This window comes from Drosophila suzukii (assembly GCF_043229965.1).
Source record: "Drosophila suzukii chromosome 2 unlocalized genomic scaffold, CBGP_Dsuzu_IsoJpt1.0 scf_2c, whole genome shotgun sequence".
Classification (NCBI taxonomy): Eukaryota; Metazoa; Arthropoda; class Insecta; order Diptera; family Drosophilidae; genus Drosophila; species Drosophila suzukii.
The window spans coordinates 16,258,616-16,275,731 of NW_027255896.1; the positions used below are offsets into that span (position 1 = coordinate 16,258,616).

A 17,116-nucleotide genomic window follows, 5' to 3' on the forward strand; every position below is an offset into this window, starting at 1 on the left:
CATCAATACCTATCGATTGACCTAAAAAAAAGTTTGCCACGCCCACTTAAACGCCCACAAACCGCGAAAGCCTGTGACGCCCACACTTTGCATGCTAGATAAAAAATTTTAACTGAAATGTATTGGTGTCGTCAATACCTATCGATTGATCCAAAAATAATTTTGCCACGCCCACTCTAACGCCCATAACGCTTAAATCTGTCTACCGCCGGTAGGTGGCGCATTTTAATTTCGCTTTGCTGCTTGCATATCTCCATTTCCCTTTGAGTAACGGGTATCTGCTAGTCGAGGTACTCGACTATAGCGTTCTTCCTTGTTTTTTACTGTGTTCCAGCTGCGTGTGTATATCTACATAAATATTCTAATACAGTCCACTCTAACTACTCTTTCTAATACAGTCCACTCCAACTATTTTTCTCGACCTACAAATACGGCTAAACTATTTCTAAAATTAAAAACAAAGTTACAAATTCCACAAATTTACTCCAGCAAATCGTTTGCAATGCACAGTGGTTCCGTCAGAGGCCAAAAATCAAAAAATTTGATGACATATTTTTTAAGCAAAATGTATCAAAATTGTCTCTTAAAAGTCCAAACTTCTCTTTGGCATACCGGATTTTACTAGAAATCTAACGGTACTTTCTAAAAATAGATTTGCAATCGTGAACACGTGTTCATTTTGGCAACGCAGCTGCGCTTTGGAAGTTATTTCTCTCTTTCAATTCGCCCTTTAAAGCAGTGGTCGGCAGCGGCCTATCTAGTGAGCATAGAGAAGTGTTCTGCCCATCCTCTGCTCGCTCACGTATAACGTACATGTTCGTGTGACTTCGGCATGGGTCTTCGGGTCATTTTATTCTCAACTTCGGGGCGCTTTTTTTGTTGCTGCGGCAGAGGATCTCAGTGCAAAGCAGAGAAACGTCTCGCTACAGCACGCCGCGCGCAAACTTCGTGTTTGTTACACTCATACTAATGCAAGGCAAACTTGTGATGGTATGTGTGTGCCGACCACTGCTTTAAAGTGATCAGACGTACGCTGCAGTGCTCCGATTTGAATAATATAACATGAATTATGAAATTGAAGGTATTTACTTTAAATTGAGATATTAATAATTAACTTTCCTGAAAAAGTTTTTTCGTAAAACTAATTTCATCGAATAACCCTTTTTTGTGTATTTTTTTAAAGTATATTTTATGTTTAGTTAGACTTTTAGTTATGTTCCAAGAAAACCCAGAACTTGGTTTGTATGTTTTTGTGATCGTCTTATTTTAGGTTACTAAATATTTTAAAATTAGCTGCCGAAATTTGCCGATGTGTGTTTTCTACTAATATTACTAAAGCAGTTAAAGGTGAGTCTTTGCTTATTGTTCTGTTGCGCTTTTGCGCTGTTGCTTTGTCTTCGTCTTTAGTGGTTTGTTTTTTTGCAAAAATATTAATTTGTAAATTATTATTTAAATTTTGATTTTGGATTTTGATAGGTGCATCGCAAAAATGTGTTTTTCCACGTCTGCATATTTTTAATATGTGGTGCACAGGTAATGGAACCAACGCACAGTGGTTCCGTCAGAGACCAAAATCAAAAAATTTGATGACATATTTTTTAAGCAAAATGTATCAAAATTGTCTCTTAAGAGTCCAAACTTCTCTTTGGCATACCGGATTTTTCTAGAAATCTAACGGTACTTTCTAAAAATAGATTTGCAATCGTGAAGACGTGTTCATTTTGGCAACGCAGCTGCGCTTTGGAAGTTATTTCTCTCTTTCAATTCGCCCTTTAAAGTGATCAGACGTACGCTGCAGTGCTCCGATTTGAATAATTTAACATGAATTATGAAATTGAAGGTATTTACTTTAAATTGAGATATTAATAATTAACTTTCCTGAAAAAGTTTTTTCGTAAAATTAATTTCATCGAATAACCCTTTTTTGTGTATTTGCTTTGTGTGTTGCTTTGTCTTCGTCTTTAGTGGTTTGTGTTTTTGCAAAAATATTAATTTGTAAATTATTATTTAAATTTTGATTTTGGATTTTGATAGGTGCATTGCAAAAATGTGTTTTTCCACGTCTGCATATTTTTAATATGTGGTGCACAGGTAATGGAACCAACGCCGAAAAAATGAGGAAATTGATTTCCGATATGCAAGCGGATATTGAAAACAACGGCTACATTATTCCAGAGTTGAGCGAAATATCCAATAAAATTGAGAACCTCTGCAAAACAATTGTAACTTTTTGGAAAAATTACAAACGGACAAAATATATATCAATCTGGATGGCTTAATACAAAAGAATCAATTAACAGGAATCGATGCATCTTTGATTCACAGATGTGCAACATTATTGCAAGCCATGGCATCGGGATTCAAAATTAATGTGGAGAAATTTGAAAATTACGCGCTGGATACAGCCAAATATCTTATAGCTGCATATCCATGGTACTATTTACCGGCTACCGTCCATAAGGTCTTAATTCATGGTTCAGCTGTAATAGAGTATGCATTAGTGTCGATAGGAGAGCTTTCAGAGGAAGCAGCAAAGTCCAATAACAAGGAACTAAAAAAATGTAGACTTCAACACAGTCGGAAAGTATCTCGTACTTTAACAAACACAGATGTCATGAACTATTTATTATTGCGTTCAGATCCATTTTTAACAGGACAGAGACAACTTCCTAAAAAAGATAGGTCGAGTTTGCTTACATCTGTCTACGAATTACTTGATGATGCTTTATAATTTTTGTTTCATTTATATTTTGTTTGTTGATTTTTATTTTAGTTTTTTAAGAATATGTATAACTACGAAAAATATCTTCCATACCAAAATCGTAATAAATTAGATTAAACAAATATGTTTTTATAATTCGGTATCGATTGTTCCTATGGGAGCTATAGGATATAGCCGATCGATAAGTCCGATTTTTGTTGCTATATGTTTAGACAAATTTGCTAAATTATTGTTATAAATTTCAGCACGTTATGACCATTATTAGTATTTTTGGCCGCTCTTCCATACAAGCGGATCCACTGTGCAATGTAGAGTTGTGCAGGTGACAAACAAACGCACCGACATACAAACATACGCGAAGTCTTTCCAATTCCCGCAACGTTATTCCGCTATTCGCACCCCACATACGTACATATGTACAGTGTACATACACATACATACGTATATCGATATTTTCGCCAGTGCACAGTGGGTCAAGAGCTCACAATAAATGTGCCTTCCAAACATACAATATTAAAGTCCGTAATTCTTTACTTAAGTCCGACCATCCGATATAATAAATATTTATTGACTCTGCCTATCCGACAGTGTGCCCGTATATATTTACAATCTTGATTGGTTCCTAAATTCCAATTTGATTCCAATCCATTTCCTTACTTCTGAATTAAAATTCTAAATTATTTAACGTCATGGCAACATCAGTAAAATCCGCTTCAACCCGATTTATGGCCACAGCTGACTGTCTGATTCACTTTGAGGCCACTGTGAACGTTCCAGGTGCTCCTACCCCAACGTTATCCGCCTGTAAAATCCGTCGCGATCACCTCAATTCCTTGTGGCAAACGGTAAAGGCAGCATACGACATATGCATTATAGTTGCATGCGAGAGCGCTGCAGACACAAAGTCCATACTAAAGTCCAAGTATTACAAAACGTACTCCACTTACGAAATATTTGCCGCGCAGCTGATGGAACAAATCCAAAAAGGCTCCTCCCAAATACCTCAAGCTCCAGTAACTCCGTCCCGAAATTCCACGTCTTATGGCTGTCGGCTCCCTCCTATCGACACAGAGGTTTTCTCTGGCGATTATCTTCGCTGGCCGACTTTCCGGGACCTTTTTACGGCAATATACATAGACAATCCGAGTCTAACGCCCGTTGAAAAATTATTTCATTTAAATTCAAAAACAAGTGGCGAAGCTCATTCCATAGTTTCGAGATCCCCAATCACCAATGATTGCTTTCGCTCAGCCTGGAACAACTTAACTGAGCGTTTCAAAAATAAGCGATTGCAGGTGAACAGTCACCTGAAAACGCTTTTCAATGTGCAATCCATAGCACAGGAGTCGGGAGCAGCCTTAAAAGAACTCCAACGCACTTTTCAAGGTTGCTTAACTTTTTTAAAATTTTCCGGTGTTAATATTGAAAATTGGGACCCTATCCTGGTTTATATATGCTCGCAAAACTACCAAAGCTCACTCTCTCATTATGGGAGCAATCCATCCAAAATAAAGCCGAAATTCCTACGTGACTTGAGCTTGATTCCTATTTGACGGAGCGCCATCGAACTCTTGAGGCCATCGATAGCTTCCGATCTGCCAATTTCCGCCACGTCCAGTCCAAAGCCACAAATCGAGTGGCAGAATTTCCAAAAATAAATTCCTTTAACACAAGGCTAGTTGGCTAATCAAGCACGGATTTTAATATGTCATAGCTTAATAATGTTCTGGAACCTCTAGGAAAACATTTAATTTTATTTTTTTTTTATAATTTGTTACTGATTTTAATTTTGCTAAGTCTTACAGAAACTGTCTTTTATTTCAACTATCAACGCTCATATATTGGCTAAACTAGTACGGATTTTAATTTGTCATAGCTTAATAATGTTCTGAAACCTCTAGGTAAACATTTAATTTTATTTTTTTATAATTTGGTACTGATTCTAATTTTGCTAAGCTTTACAGAAACTATCAACTATCAATGCTCATATATTGCCTAATCTAGCCCGGATTTTAATTTGCCATAGCTTAATAATGTTCTGGAACCTCTAGGAAACCATTAAATTTTATTTTTTTTATTTGTTACTGATTTTAATTTTGTTAAGTTTTACAGAAACTTTATTTTATTTCAACTATCAATGCTCATATAATGGCTAAACTAGCACAGATTTTAATTTGTCATAGCTTAATAATGTTCTGGAACCTGTAGGTAAACATTTAATTTTATTTTTTTATTATTTGTTACTGATTTTAATTTTGTTAGGTTTTACAGAAACTGTGTTCTATTTCAACTATTAAAGCTCATATATTGGCTAAAATAGCACGGACTTTAATTTTCCATAGCTTAATGATGTTCTGGAACCTCTAGGTAAACATTATATTTTATTTTTATACCCGTTACTCGTAGAGTAAAAGGGTATACTAGATTCGTCGGAAAGTATGTAACAGGCAGAAGAAAGCGTTTCCGACCCCATAAAGTATATATATTCTTTTTCAGGATCACTAGCCGAGTCGATCTAGCCATGTCCGTCTGTGCGGATGAACGCTGTGATCTCGGAAACTTTACAACACAGAGAAAAAAGCGGAACAATACCCGTTTGATATTGTCTCCTCAATTTTTACATATCACCATTTATATATCAAAATGATACGAATTCATATCAATATGATACGCATTCATATCAACATTTCTAATTGATATTATTTTGCATCATTTTATTAAAAATGCGTATTAATTTGATTTCGGCCCGCAACAGTAAATATTTATTTACCTACACATAAAATTTCAGCTGTAGCGTGCCGGATACATAAATTTAATATAGTTTATTTATTTTATCGAATGTAATATCATTTTTCGTCACAATTGTTGATATCAGAAATTTTTGTTAAGAGCGCTTTCGCCACTACTTTTTACATCGTTAAGAGGTGTTTTTGTTTGATATCACAAGTTTTTTTGCACAAGAGTTTAAGTACCCCAATACCATGACTAGGAGTCGTCCCCATATGGCTTGGCTATTGAAAAACCAAACATACACTTTCATGTTCCACTTCGGCTTAACATTATTCCAATAAGGTATGGGTTGTTTACATTCACATTTTAATAAGAATGAAACATATAATATGAATATTAAACTTTTTAATAACAAGTTTTATCGCTTCAATTACCTATTTTAATAGCACAAGTTTGGAATCTCAAGGGTTGTATAGTTTCAAATTCCAAGAGAAATCTGTCGTTTCTTACATTTCCCACTAGCGGGTTTTTCCAAGGTGGTAGAACAAATTGATCAAGTTTCCTATTTCGATTAGCTTCATGGAAGCAAATGACCCTAAAACCATAACAGATTTTCCGTTTGAAAAAATCTAATAAGAATATTTTTCATCAAACTGGGTTTTTTCTTGTTTATTCCAATAAGTATGAAATATTACGTATACGGAGCTGAAACCAGTTGCACTTTTTATCGCTTAATATCTTCCAAACGGTAATTTTTAGGGCAAAAAGTGTTATATATCAAAAGTTGAGGAATCTTAAGGGCTATATGATTTAAAATTTAAAAAGAAATCGTTTGACTCAATTTTGAGAAAATAGTCAAAAAGTGGTTTTAAAAAATAACTTTTTATCATAACTCTAAATCTATTATATTCATACAATTTTACAATATGAAGAGTATTTAGCAAATTAAATTTCAGAGATATATAGCACGTTTCTGTAGCATTAGTTGTTTAGCTACTATAAGCATTTTAAATCTGGTTTTTTTTTTTGATTTTCCGCTAAAATAGCGGGTTTTTCCAAAAGTCGTAGAACAAACGTTTCCTATTTCAAGCTACTTTATACACCCATAGGGTTTCCAAAACCCTAGAACTAAGATGGGATGCATGGGATGATGGAACAAATCCAAAAAGGCTCCTCCCAAATACCTCAAGCTCCAGTAACTCCGTCCCGAAATTCCACGTCTTATGGCTGTCGGCTCCCTCCTATCGACACAGAGGTTTTCTCTGGCGATTATCTTCGCTGGCCGACTTTCCGGGACCTTTTTACGGCAATATACATAGACAATCCGAGTCCAACGCCCGTTGAAAAATTATTTCATTTAAATTCAAAAACAAGTGGCGAAGCTCATTCCATAGTTTCGAGATCCCCACTCACCAATGATTGCTTTCGCTCAGCCTGGAACAACTTAACTGAGCGTTTCAAAAATAAGCGATTGCAGGTGAACAGTCACCTGAAAACGCTTTTCAATGTGCAATCCATAGCACAGGAGTCGGGAGCAGCCTTAAAAGAACTTCCACGCACTTTTCAAGGTTGCTTAACTTTTTTAAAATTTTCCGGTGTTAATATTGAAAATTGGGACCCTATCCTGGTTTATATATGCTCGCAAAACTACCAAAGCTCACTCTCTCATTATGGGAGCAATCCATCCAAAATAAAGCCGAAATTCCTACGTGACTTGAGCTTGATTCCTATTTGACGGAGCGCCATCGAACTCTTGAGGCCATCGATAGCTTCCGATCTGCCAATTTCCGCCACGTCCAGTCCAAAGCCACAAATCGAGTGGCAGAATTTCCAAAAATAAATTCCTTTAACACAAGGCTAGTTGGCTAATCAAGCACGGATTTTAATATGTCATAGCTTAATAATGTTCTGGAACCTCTAGGAAAACATTTAATTTTATTTTTTTTTATAATTTGTTACTGATTTTAATTTTGCTAAGCTTTACAGAAACTATCAACTATCAATGCTCATATATTGGCTAATCTAGCCCGGATTTTAATTTGCCATAGCTTAATAATGTTCTGGAACCTCTAGGAAAACATTTAATTTTTTTTTTTTATAATTTGTTACTGATTTTAATTTTGCTAAGTCTTACAGAAACTGTCTTTTATTTCAACTATCAACGCTCATATATTGGCTAAACTAGTACGGATTTTAATTTGTCATAGCTTAATAATGTTCTGAAACCTCTAGGTAAACATTTAATTTTATTTTTTTATAATTTGGTACTGATTCTAATTTTGCTAAGCTTTACAGAAACTATCAACTATCAATGCTCATATATTGGCTAATCTAGCCCGGATTTTAATTTGCCATAGCTTAATAATGTTCTGGAACCTCTAGGAAAACATTAAATTTTATTTTTTTAAATTGTTACTGATTTTAATTTTGTTAAGTTTTACAGAAACTTTATTTTATTTCAACTATCAATGCTCATATAATGGGTAAACTAGCACAGATTTTAATTTGTCATAGCTTAATAATGTTCTGGAACCTGTAGGTAAACATTTAATTTTATTTTTTTATTATTTGTTACTGATTTTAATTTTGTTAAGTTTTACAGAAACTGTGTTCTATTTCAACTATTAAAGCTCATATATTGGCTAAAATAGCACGGACTTTAATTTTCCATAGCTTAATGATGTTCTGGAACCTCTAGGTAAACATTATATTTTATTTTTATACCCGTTACTCGTAGAGTAAAAGGGTATACTAGATTCGTCGAAAAGTATGTAACAGGCAGAAGAAAGCGTTTCCGACCCCATAAAGTATATATATTCTTTTTCAGGATCACTAGCCGAGTCGATCTAGCCATGTCCGTCTGTCCGGATGAACGCTGTGATCTCGGAAACTTTACAACACAGAGAAAAAAGCGGAACAATACCCGTTTGATATTGTCTCCTCAATTTTTACATATCACCATTTATATATCAAAATGATACGAATTCATATCAATATGATACGCATTCATATCAACATTTCTAATTGATATTATTTTGCATCATTTTATTAAAAATGCGTATTAATTTGATTTCGGCCCGCAACAGTAAATATTTATTTACCTACACATAAAATTTCAGCTGTAGCGTGCCGAATACATAAATTTAATATAGTTTATTTATTTTATCGAATGTAATATCATTTTTCGTCACAATTGTTGATATCAGAAATTTTTGTTAAGAGCGCTTTCGCCACTACTTTTTACCTCGTTAAGAGGTGTTTTTGTTTGATATCACAAGTTTTTTTGCACAAGAGTTTAAGTACCCCAATACCATGACTAGGAGTCGTCCCCATATGGCTTGGCTATTGAAAAACCAAACATACACTTTCATGTTCCACTTCGGCTTAACTTTATTCCAATAAGGTATGGGTTGTTTACATTCACATTTTAATAAGAATGAAACATATAATATGAATATTAAACTTTTTAATAACAAGTTTTATCGCTTCAATTACCTATTTTAATAGCACAAGTTTGGAATCTCAAGGGTTGTATAGTTTCAAATTCCAAGAGAAATCTGTCGTTTCTTACATTTCCCACTAGCGGGTTTTTCCAAGGTGGTAGAACAAATTGATCAAGTTTCCTATTTCGATTAGCTTCATGCAAGCAAATGACCCTAAAACCATAACAGATTTTCCGTTTGAAAAAAATCTAATAAGAATATTTTTCATCAAACTGGGTTTTTTCTTGTTTATTCCAATAAGTATGAAATATTACGTATACGGAGCTGAAACCAGTTGCACTTTTTATCGCTTAATATCTTCCAAACGGTAATTTTTAGGGCAAAAAGTGTTATATATCAAAAGTTGAGGAATCTTAAGGGCTATATGATTTAAAATTTAAAAAGAAATCGTTTGACTCAATTTTGAGAAAATAGTCAAAAAGTGGTTTTAAAAAATAACTTTTTATCATAACTCTAAATCTATTATATTCATACAATTTTACAATATGAAGAGTATTTAGCAAATTAAATTTCAGAGATATATAGCACGTTTCTGTAGCATTAGTTGTTTAGCTACTATAAGCATTTTAAATCTGGCTTTTTTTTTGATTTTCCGCTAAAATAGCGGGTTTTTCCAAAAGTCGTAGAACAAACGTTTCCTATTTCAAGCTACTTTATACACCCATAGGGTTTCCAAAACCCTAGAACTAAGATGGGATGCATGGGATGATGGAACAAATCCAAAAAGGCTCCTCCCAAATACCTCAAGCTCCAGATACTCTTCTACTCAACGACTAATAAGAATAAGTATATTGGCGGGACGGTTTGTATGGGGCCAAAAAAGTGACAAATCGTAAGGAGGAACGAACTATTAAAAGGATTTTAAGAAATCTTTCCGAACAAACTTATTGTCGAAAATGGCGATTGCACACACCCCCAAACGCGAGTGAATACTACTGTTTTTTTGTTCATTTATATTAAAACTGGCATTCTTGCTGCGAAATATTAAAAATAGGATTCTAATTTTTATACCCTTGCAGAGGGTATAATGATTTCAGTCAGAAGTTTGCAACGCAGTGAAGGAGACGTTTCCGACCCCATAAAGTATATATATTCTTGATCAGCATCACTAGACGAAAAAATCGGAAAAAAATTTAAAAAAATTATATCTTTGGTGGTTTTTAACATATTATCTCCTTTTCTTGGAAATAACATTTTTTAATTAGTTTTGAATTTCGAATTAAATTTTATCAAAATCGGAAGACTATATCATATAGCTGCCATAGGAACGATCGTAAAATTGGTGGGAAAATAGTATGAAACAAATTACAGCTTCGGTGTTCCTTAACATATAACCTCCTACGCTTGGAAATAACATTTTTTAATTAGTTCTGAATTTCGAATGTAGTTTTATCAAAATCGAACTACTATATCATATAGCTGCCACAGGATCGATCGTAAAACCGGTGGGAAAATAATGTGAAACAAATTATAGCCTTGGTGTTTTTAACATATAACCTCCTGCGCTTGAAAATAAAATTTTTAAATTAATTTTGAATTTCTAATTTAATTTTATCAAAATCGGAAGACTATATCATATAGCTGCCATAGGAACGATCGTAAAATTGGTGGGAAAATAATATGAAGCAAATTATAGCTTCGGTGTTCCTTAACATATGACCTCCTACGCTTGGAAATAACATTTTTTAATTAGTTCTGAATTTCGAATTTAATTTTATCAAAATCCGACGACTACATCATATAGCTGCTATAGGAACGATCGGAAAATTGGTGGGAAAATAATATGAAACGAATTATAGCTTCGGTGTTTTTTGATATATTATCTTATACTATTGAAAATAACATTTTGTGTATTTTTATGAATTTCGATTTATATTTAATACAAATCGGACGACTCTAACATACAGCTGTCAAAGAAACGGTCAGCGAAATAATGAAATATTTATTATACCCTTGCATTTATTATTATACCCTTTCAGAGGGTATAATGATTTCAGTCAGAAGTTGTCAAAGCAGTGAAGGAGACGTTTCCGACCCCATAAAGTTGTAACGAACTGATTTTTGTGTGTCTGCTCGCTACGAGATTCGTGCGGCTAGCTCAGAAGATTGTGTGTTCGTCTCACCAAATTTATATGACGTGATTGCCCGTAGATCAGTGAGAACACAAAGGGGTTCAAATGGTAACAGTGGGATTTATTCTCGTGGTATCTCCTGGCTCTGGTTCCGCCGGCTGCTGGCGCTCCTCTTTCTGGCTCCTCGACGCGTTGACTTGTCTTCCTCTGGATCCTGGGTCTCGGGACGCTCGTAGTGGCCGCCTCCGCTTGCTTGCCGACGCGCTGCCTCGGGGTCGCTTGTTGCACCTTAGACCCGCAGAGAGTTCGGCCTTGTGGGCTTAGGGAAGCGTCACCGTTCTCAGACTAGGGTGAACAAGCCTTGCTCTCCAGGCCGACACCTTTCGAGGCAATACCTGTCCCTTGCTCTGTCCCGGACGGTCCCGCTAGGTTCTTGCTCAGTTCGCGCTGACAGTCGAGGCTGCCGCCAGGAGGCTGTCTAGCGGTTTACTTCGCTTTACGCCTAGCGCAGACGAACGTTCCACCCGGCTTCACCCTAATGCGTGACGTCCGCGACGCTCCTGCGCTCCCCAATGAGCTCCGCGCGGCGATGGTAACGTGGCTGCCGGAAATGTCTGCTGGCGTCGCTGTCGATGTCCTCCGCGCTGTCTTCTGACCAGTATCTCGTCGTTCTGGCACTTGGGGAGTTGGGCGATTGCTGTTCGGGAACTTCGCCGGTAATCGCAGGGCTTTCCAGGCGGCCGCCTCTTGAAACCGCAAATCGATCTACCGCTCGTCCGTTACGCCAGGTCCTGCTCGATCGGCCAAGGTACGCTGAGTCGCAGGCAACTTTCCTCCCCAAGCTGACGGTTCTTCGTCGTAGGACTCTTTTGCTTGTCTCTGACAGACCCGCCGGGCGACTCGCCAGGGTGTGGTCGTGACAAAGTTGGAAAACAAACGCCTTGACTTAGCCGCGTGATGCCTTCCAGAACTCAGCCACCTGTGTCTCAATTCGGAGATTCCTGATGTCCCAATCCCGAACGTCTCGACGTGGCGATCTTGCTCCTTGTGTGCTTCCCACGGCGCTGCTTCCGACGACTCGCTTGGTTGTAGCTCCCTCGTAGATTATTTGCTTGACTGACTGTTCACTTGGTACCTTAACTGATCTTGAAGGTTTGACTCCTCGTGATCGACTGATCCAGCTGCCAGCGCTCTGCGGCCTTATATAGGGCCTCCGGGAACCGTTATTTCTCTTTTGCGCACGGCCCGCATGATCTCTCCACTCCGGGTCCAAAGTCCGTGACTCCTGGTTGACCCACTTGTCCTTCACGTACCGCTTCCAATCGATGCTCCGCCCACTGCTGCCATTCCGCTGATTCCCGTGCCGCTTGTGGCACGCCTGTGTGCCGCTCCACTGCCGAGATGTGGCACTTCCTCTCCCGGTCCAAAGTTCACGGGAGAGTCCAAAGTCCGGTGGAGTTCCGTTATCCTGTTTTTGCACACGGCACTCTTGCCTTTCCCGCGAAGTCTCCATTCTCTCTCGTTCTCCATGCTTGGTCTCCAAACTCTCTCGCTCTCCGTCCTTGGTCTCCAAACTCTCTCGTTCTCCATCCAAGTCTCCAAACTCTCTCGTTCTCCATCCAAGTCTCCAAACTCTCTCCTCGCCGCGCTGTTACTACGCGAATTCGCCGCGTATCTGGTAAGCGGCCGGCCATCTGCTGCTGCTTCTATTTGTGGGGAGTTATTCAACTCCTCACATTCCCCCCTTACTTCGGGAAACATTTAAAACTTGTTTCTACTCTCCGGCGTTTCCTTGCATGTCCTAGCCTTCGAGTCCTTGTGATTCCCGCGGCGCTCCCTCGTTGCTCCCTCGATGCTCCCTCGACGCTCTTAACTCCCTTGAGTTTCTACAGCGCTGGTCATCCTCCACGTAGCAACTTTAAATCTTCCACGCCGATATATCCCGTGTTTCCACTGGGAAATCGATACTCATGGGCTATCGAACCCCGGCTCGGTGCTCGTTGCTGCGTCTCACTCCTTTCCATGTTTCCTCCGCCTGGTCACACCATTCGTGCGTGATCGATATTTATTCGCATATCGATACCGACGGTGCGGCGTTGCCACCTGTTCGTTTGCGATATTTCCACCTTGGCCGATATTTCCATTGTCGTGTGCCCATCGATCGCACTATCGTCCAGTGCCAATCGATCGCCTATCGAGGCGCCCCCTTCCCTGGCTCGTGGTGATTTTGCAACTTTTTTAGGTAAGTTTCTTTTGCATTTCCTTAACTCCTTTTCATCTCATCCTTTCGTCCTCTCTCGCCCTTCACTCGTCCTCTGTTGGCAGCATCTGACTCCACATTGTCAGCTTTTGAGAGCGGGTGCGGAGAGGACTTCGCATTCACTTTGCAACCAGGACAGCAGGTAAGTATTATGATGTCCGTTTCTGCTTCCTGTATTAAGCCCCCTTTAAATTTCAGGTTGCTGGTGCGGCCCATGCATGTCCCGTTCTTTTTCTTGTTTTTTAGTCAACTGTTGGTGTGGTGCGTGTTTCTGTTTTTTGTTTTTTTTGTGACCAGCTGGCTACGGTGTAGATCTGATTCTGCACCGTCCTCCCCTTTTCCTCGGGTAACAACTAGACGAGCTCGTCCGGCGCATTCCGTATAGAATCTCCGGATGCTGCGGTGTATGTCTGGACTGCGCGTCTTGTATTGCTTGTCTCCCTCCGCGCATACTCTCTTCTACGTGGTGTAATCTTGTGCCGTTTTGTAAGTGTCCCTTCCGCCTGGCATTTTCGCGGATGACTCTGGCAACTGCCCGACACTGAATCCTGTTGCTTTGCGGTCGGGATCACCATCCATCCCTATCCACATCCTTGTGCCCTACCCTTATGGTTGAGCTTTCTGCGTGGCGTGTGGATGACTCTCGCTTCGGCCTGACGCCTAATCCTGTGGCCTCGCAGTCTGGATCAACGTGTGATCCTTATCAATGTCAGAACGAAAAAATCAGACCACAGCTACAGCCACATCCACCTACCCTGTAATCCAAAATATTTCAAAAAATAAAAACACATTGCCTCCTCCAGATAAAGTTGCCATACCAAAACTAAAGAAGACGTGCCCAGATGACTGCGAGGGATCACTGTGCTCCCCATTCTGCTACACCTGTGTAGCCAGCACCGGTGCCCCAACATGAAGTACACCTGTGCAGCCAGCACCGGTACCAAGGAAGTGTGAACCGACAGCGCTACCAAGAGCGCATAATTTGTTTATCTTTGCACTGCGTTGCAAAAATTTTTTTAATTGCACTGCGATGCATATTTTTTCATTTATATTATAAAAACAATTGTAAAAATTGAGCGACATAAAAGTTGCCCGATTAGAGTATGGCCTGAAAACCATACACAAAATAGGCAGGAAATTATATGTAAAATATGATAATAATTGGTCAAAAAGTAAAAGTAAAGTAAAATCAAAATTAATAATATTAAACTAGTTGTTTATGAATAACATTAACAACATTTACGAATTGATTCAAAAATCCAAAGAATTTGACAGACCAAGATATGTTTTAAGAATACCAACCCCAAAGATGGGTTTAATTGATACAAAAACAGTGGATTCCACTGCAAATGTTATTAATAAGGTAGAATCAAACCCCATAGACTTAGAATTAATTCATACATTGCTTATAATAATTGTTGTAATAATGTGCGCAAACTGTTTTTATAAACTTTATAAATTGCACAATAAATGTCTTAAGAAAAACTATATGAGCCAGGCAAATGATCTGGACAAAATTTAAACATTTTGGCACAAACAACATTATTATAAAAATATTGCTGTATTGAAATTTAAAAAAAAAATTAAAGAAAATGGAATAAAATACAAATAAATAAATTAAAACAAATTAATTAAAAATGGCTACGATAAAAGCAATTGCAAACACATATGATAGGGACATCTACTTTAGAGAAAGAATTCTGCAATTAGTTGCACCAACTTCAGTAAGCATTTACGAGTTAGAAAACTTATATATTGAAACATTTAATTTAGATGCCTCTCCACTAATTCATTGCACAAGCACCCAAAAGGCAATTGTCCTATCAACCATCCCAGGGGTACAGGTTAAATCAGTAGTAGACGAACACCCAATACTAGGTAGAACAATAGTAATGATGGTCTTCAAGAAATAATTCATCTCCACAATATAATGGAATGGAATGAATTATATAAGCAGCTAAATAACATAAAAGTTGACTTTGACAAATCATATAAGTCACTTACTCAATACAGGCCAATTCAAAAAAATACCATTAAAAAACATGTGGAAATTCTAGTAAAATGATTTAATGAAGCACGAATACTAATATATGGCCAGAGGGAAAAATTAAATCAAGATCATTGGTTCCAAGTATCAAAATTTTTGATCAGACTACGATCTAATTTAATATCAATTAAACAAAAGTTTAAGTTGGACATATCGGTACCAACTATACTTAACACTTCCCTAGCAGTTGAAACTGGTGATGAATCGGAATCAACAAAACAAACTGACAGTGACCAAATAGAATCAGAAGACCTTACAGAAACAAATCCTAAAATAGAAGAGCAAGATTTAAATAATCTTACTATTCCAGCTGTTTTAATGTCAGATCTGGATTCTGATGATAACTCCATAATAGAAAATAAAATAAGAAACAATATTACAATGGCACAATCTAATATTGATTTCATTAACACAGCATCCAAGCTTATACCAGTTTTCGATGGTAAATCTGAAAACTTAACAAGTTTTATGGATGCATTAGAAATAGTAGAATCCATAAAAGGCGAACACGAACAATTAGCAGTTTCAATTATAAAAACAAAGCTAAAAGGCGTCGCCAGAAATCTAGTCGGAGATGAAACAACAATAGCTGAAGTCATTTCCAGCTTAAAAAACAACGTCAAAGGCGAAACTGTAGAAGTGTTGTCAGCACAGTAAACAACATCAAAATTCACACTTTAAATCTCAGTCAAAATACATTTGTCACTTTCACAAAACAGGAAAAGAATTAGCTCTCTTACTAGACACAGGTGCGGAAATATCCTTATTGAAGGAAAATTCTGATAATTTTCAAAACATTCAAGATAATCACATCATAAACATACAGGGTATAAGTCAGGAAGTTACCAAATCAAAAGGCTTAACTTCTATTGAAATTCAAACTTCTAAGTTCAAGCCACGTAAGGCAAATAGAAGAATTTGTTTCTGTACGGACTCTCTACGGTCAATGTGCACTTGATACTGAGGACTCCAAACGGAAGAACAGTGTTCTAAATTAGGACGGACAAGTGAGGTAAATAATAATTTGGTAGTGAATGGATCATCAAATTCTTTAGACCAACGCTTTATAAACCCAAGAACACTCATAGCTTTATTTACAGTAGAGGTTATGTAGGAGTCAAATTTAAGTTTAGGATCTAGGAGAACACGTAAATCGTTTACTGAGTATATTCTGTTGGTGTGGGGTGGCTTGATCGATGAAAATAGGTGAAGCCCCAAGATCAATTGGTACCCAAAAAAACGGGTGTACTTTGGGGCTTTTACGCGACGTGCGTATATGTTTATTTGTACACTTGAAAATAAGAACTGCTTAAGCCTAACTTAACTTAATCGCTCCAGAGCAGAGCGGAGACTTAGGGGAGAGATGGAGAGGGAGAGCGAACGGCAGTGCGAGCGCGCGAGATGTAGACATCGGGATAAACCTGCCGCTCGACACTGCCTCCTGAAATTAAACGCCCTTTTGACGTAAACATTCTCCCCCCCTTGCGAGGACACCCGTAGCAAGAACCTCAGGGATATGTTGGAAGTATAGATCGGTCGTTCGTATGTAGGAGAGTGTGGTGGGCCTTTCCACACTTGTGGCAGTGATGACCACTGCGGCAGGAGTCCTTGGAATGATTGTGAGCCAAGCAATTGGAGCAGTACTTCTGGATATGTACTTCCTGAAGCCGATTCTGGGGGCTTAGCAGTAGAAAGTGGTGGCACTTCCGTAGAGGATGGATCTTTTGGCAGACTCAGCATTGGTAGGATTTAATACCTCGAGTACGTCTGCCATCCAAGGCG

At 37.9% G+C, this 17,116-nt stretch overlaps 1 long non-coding RNA gene across 3 annotated transcripts; it reads left to right on the forward strand.

The window, feature by feature from the left end:
• The first annotated feature begins 13,154 nt into the window (after positions 1 to 13,154).
• On the forward strand, positions 13,155 to 14,914 carry LOC139354185 (uncharacterized). 3 transcript variants are annotated; one of them, XR_011605272.1, is made up of 4 exons: positions 13,155 to 13,269; positions 13,353 to 13,429; positions 13,486 to 13,773; positions 14,091 to 14,914. It is a non-coding gene; the product is annotated as an uncharacterized lncRNA (long non-coding RNA). The 3 variants fall into 3 exon arrangements; XR_011605273.1 differs by having other exon boundaries at positions 13,486 to 13,548; XR_011605271.1 differs by having other exon boundaries at positions 13,156 to 13,269; positions 13,486 to 14,914.
• Positions 14,915 to 17,116: the final 2,202 nt, after the last annotated feature.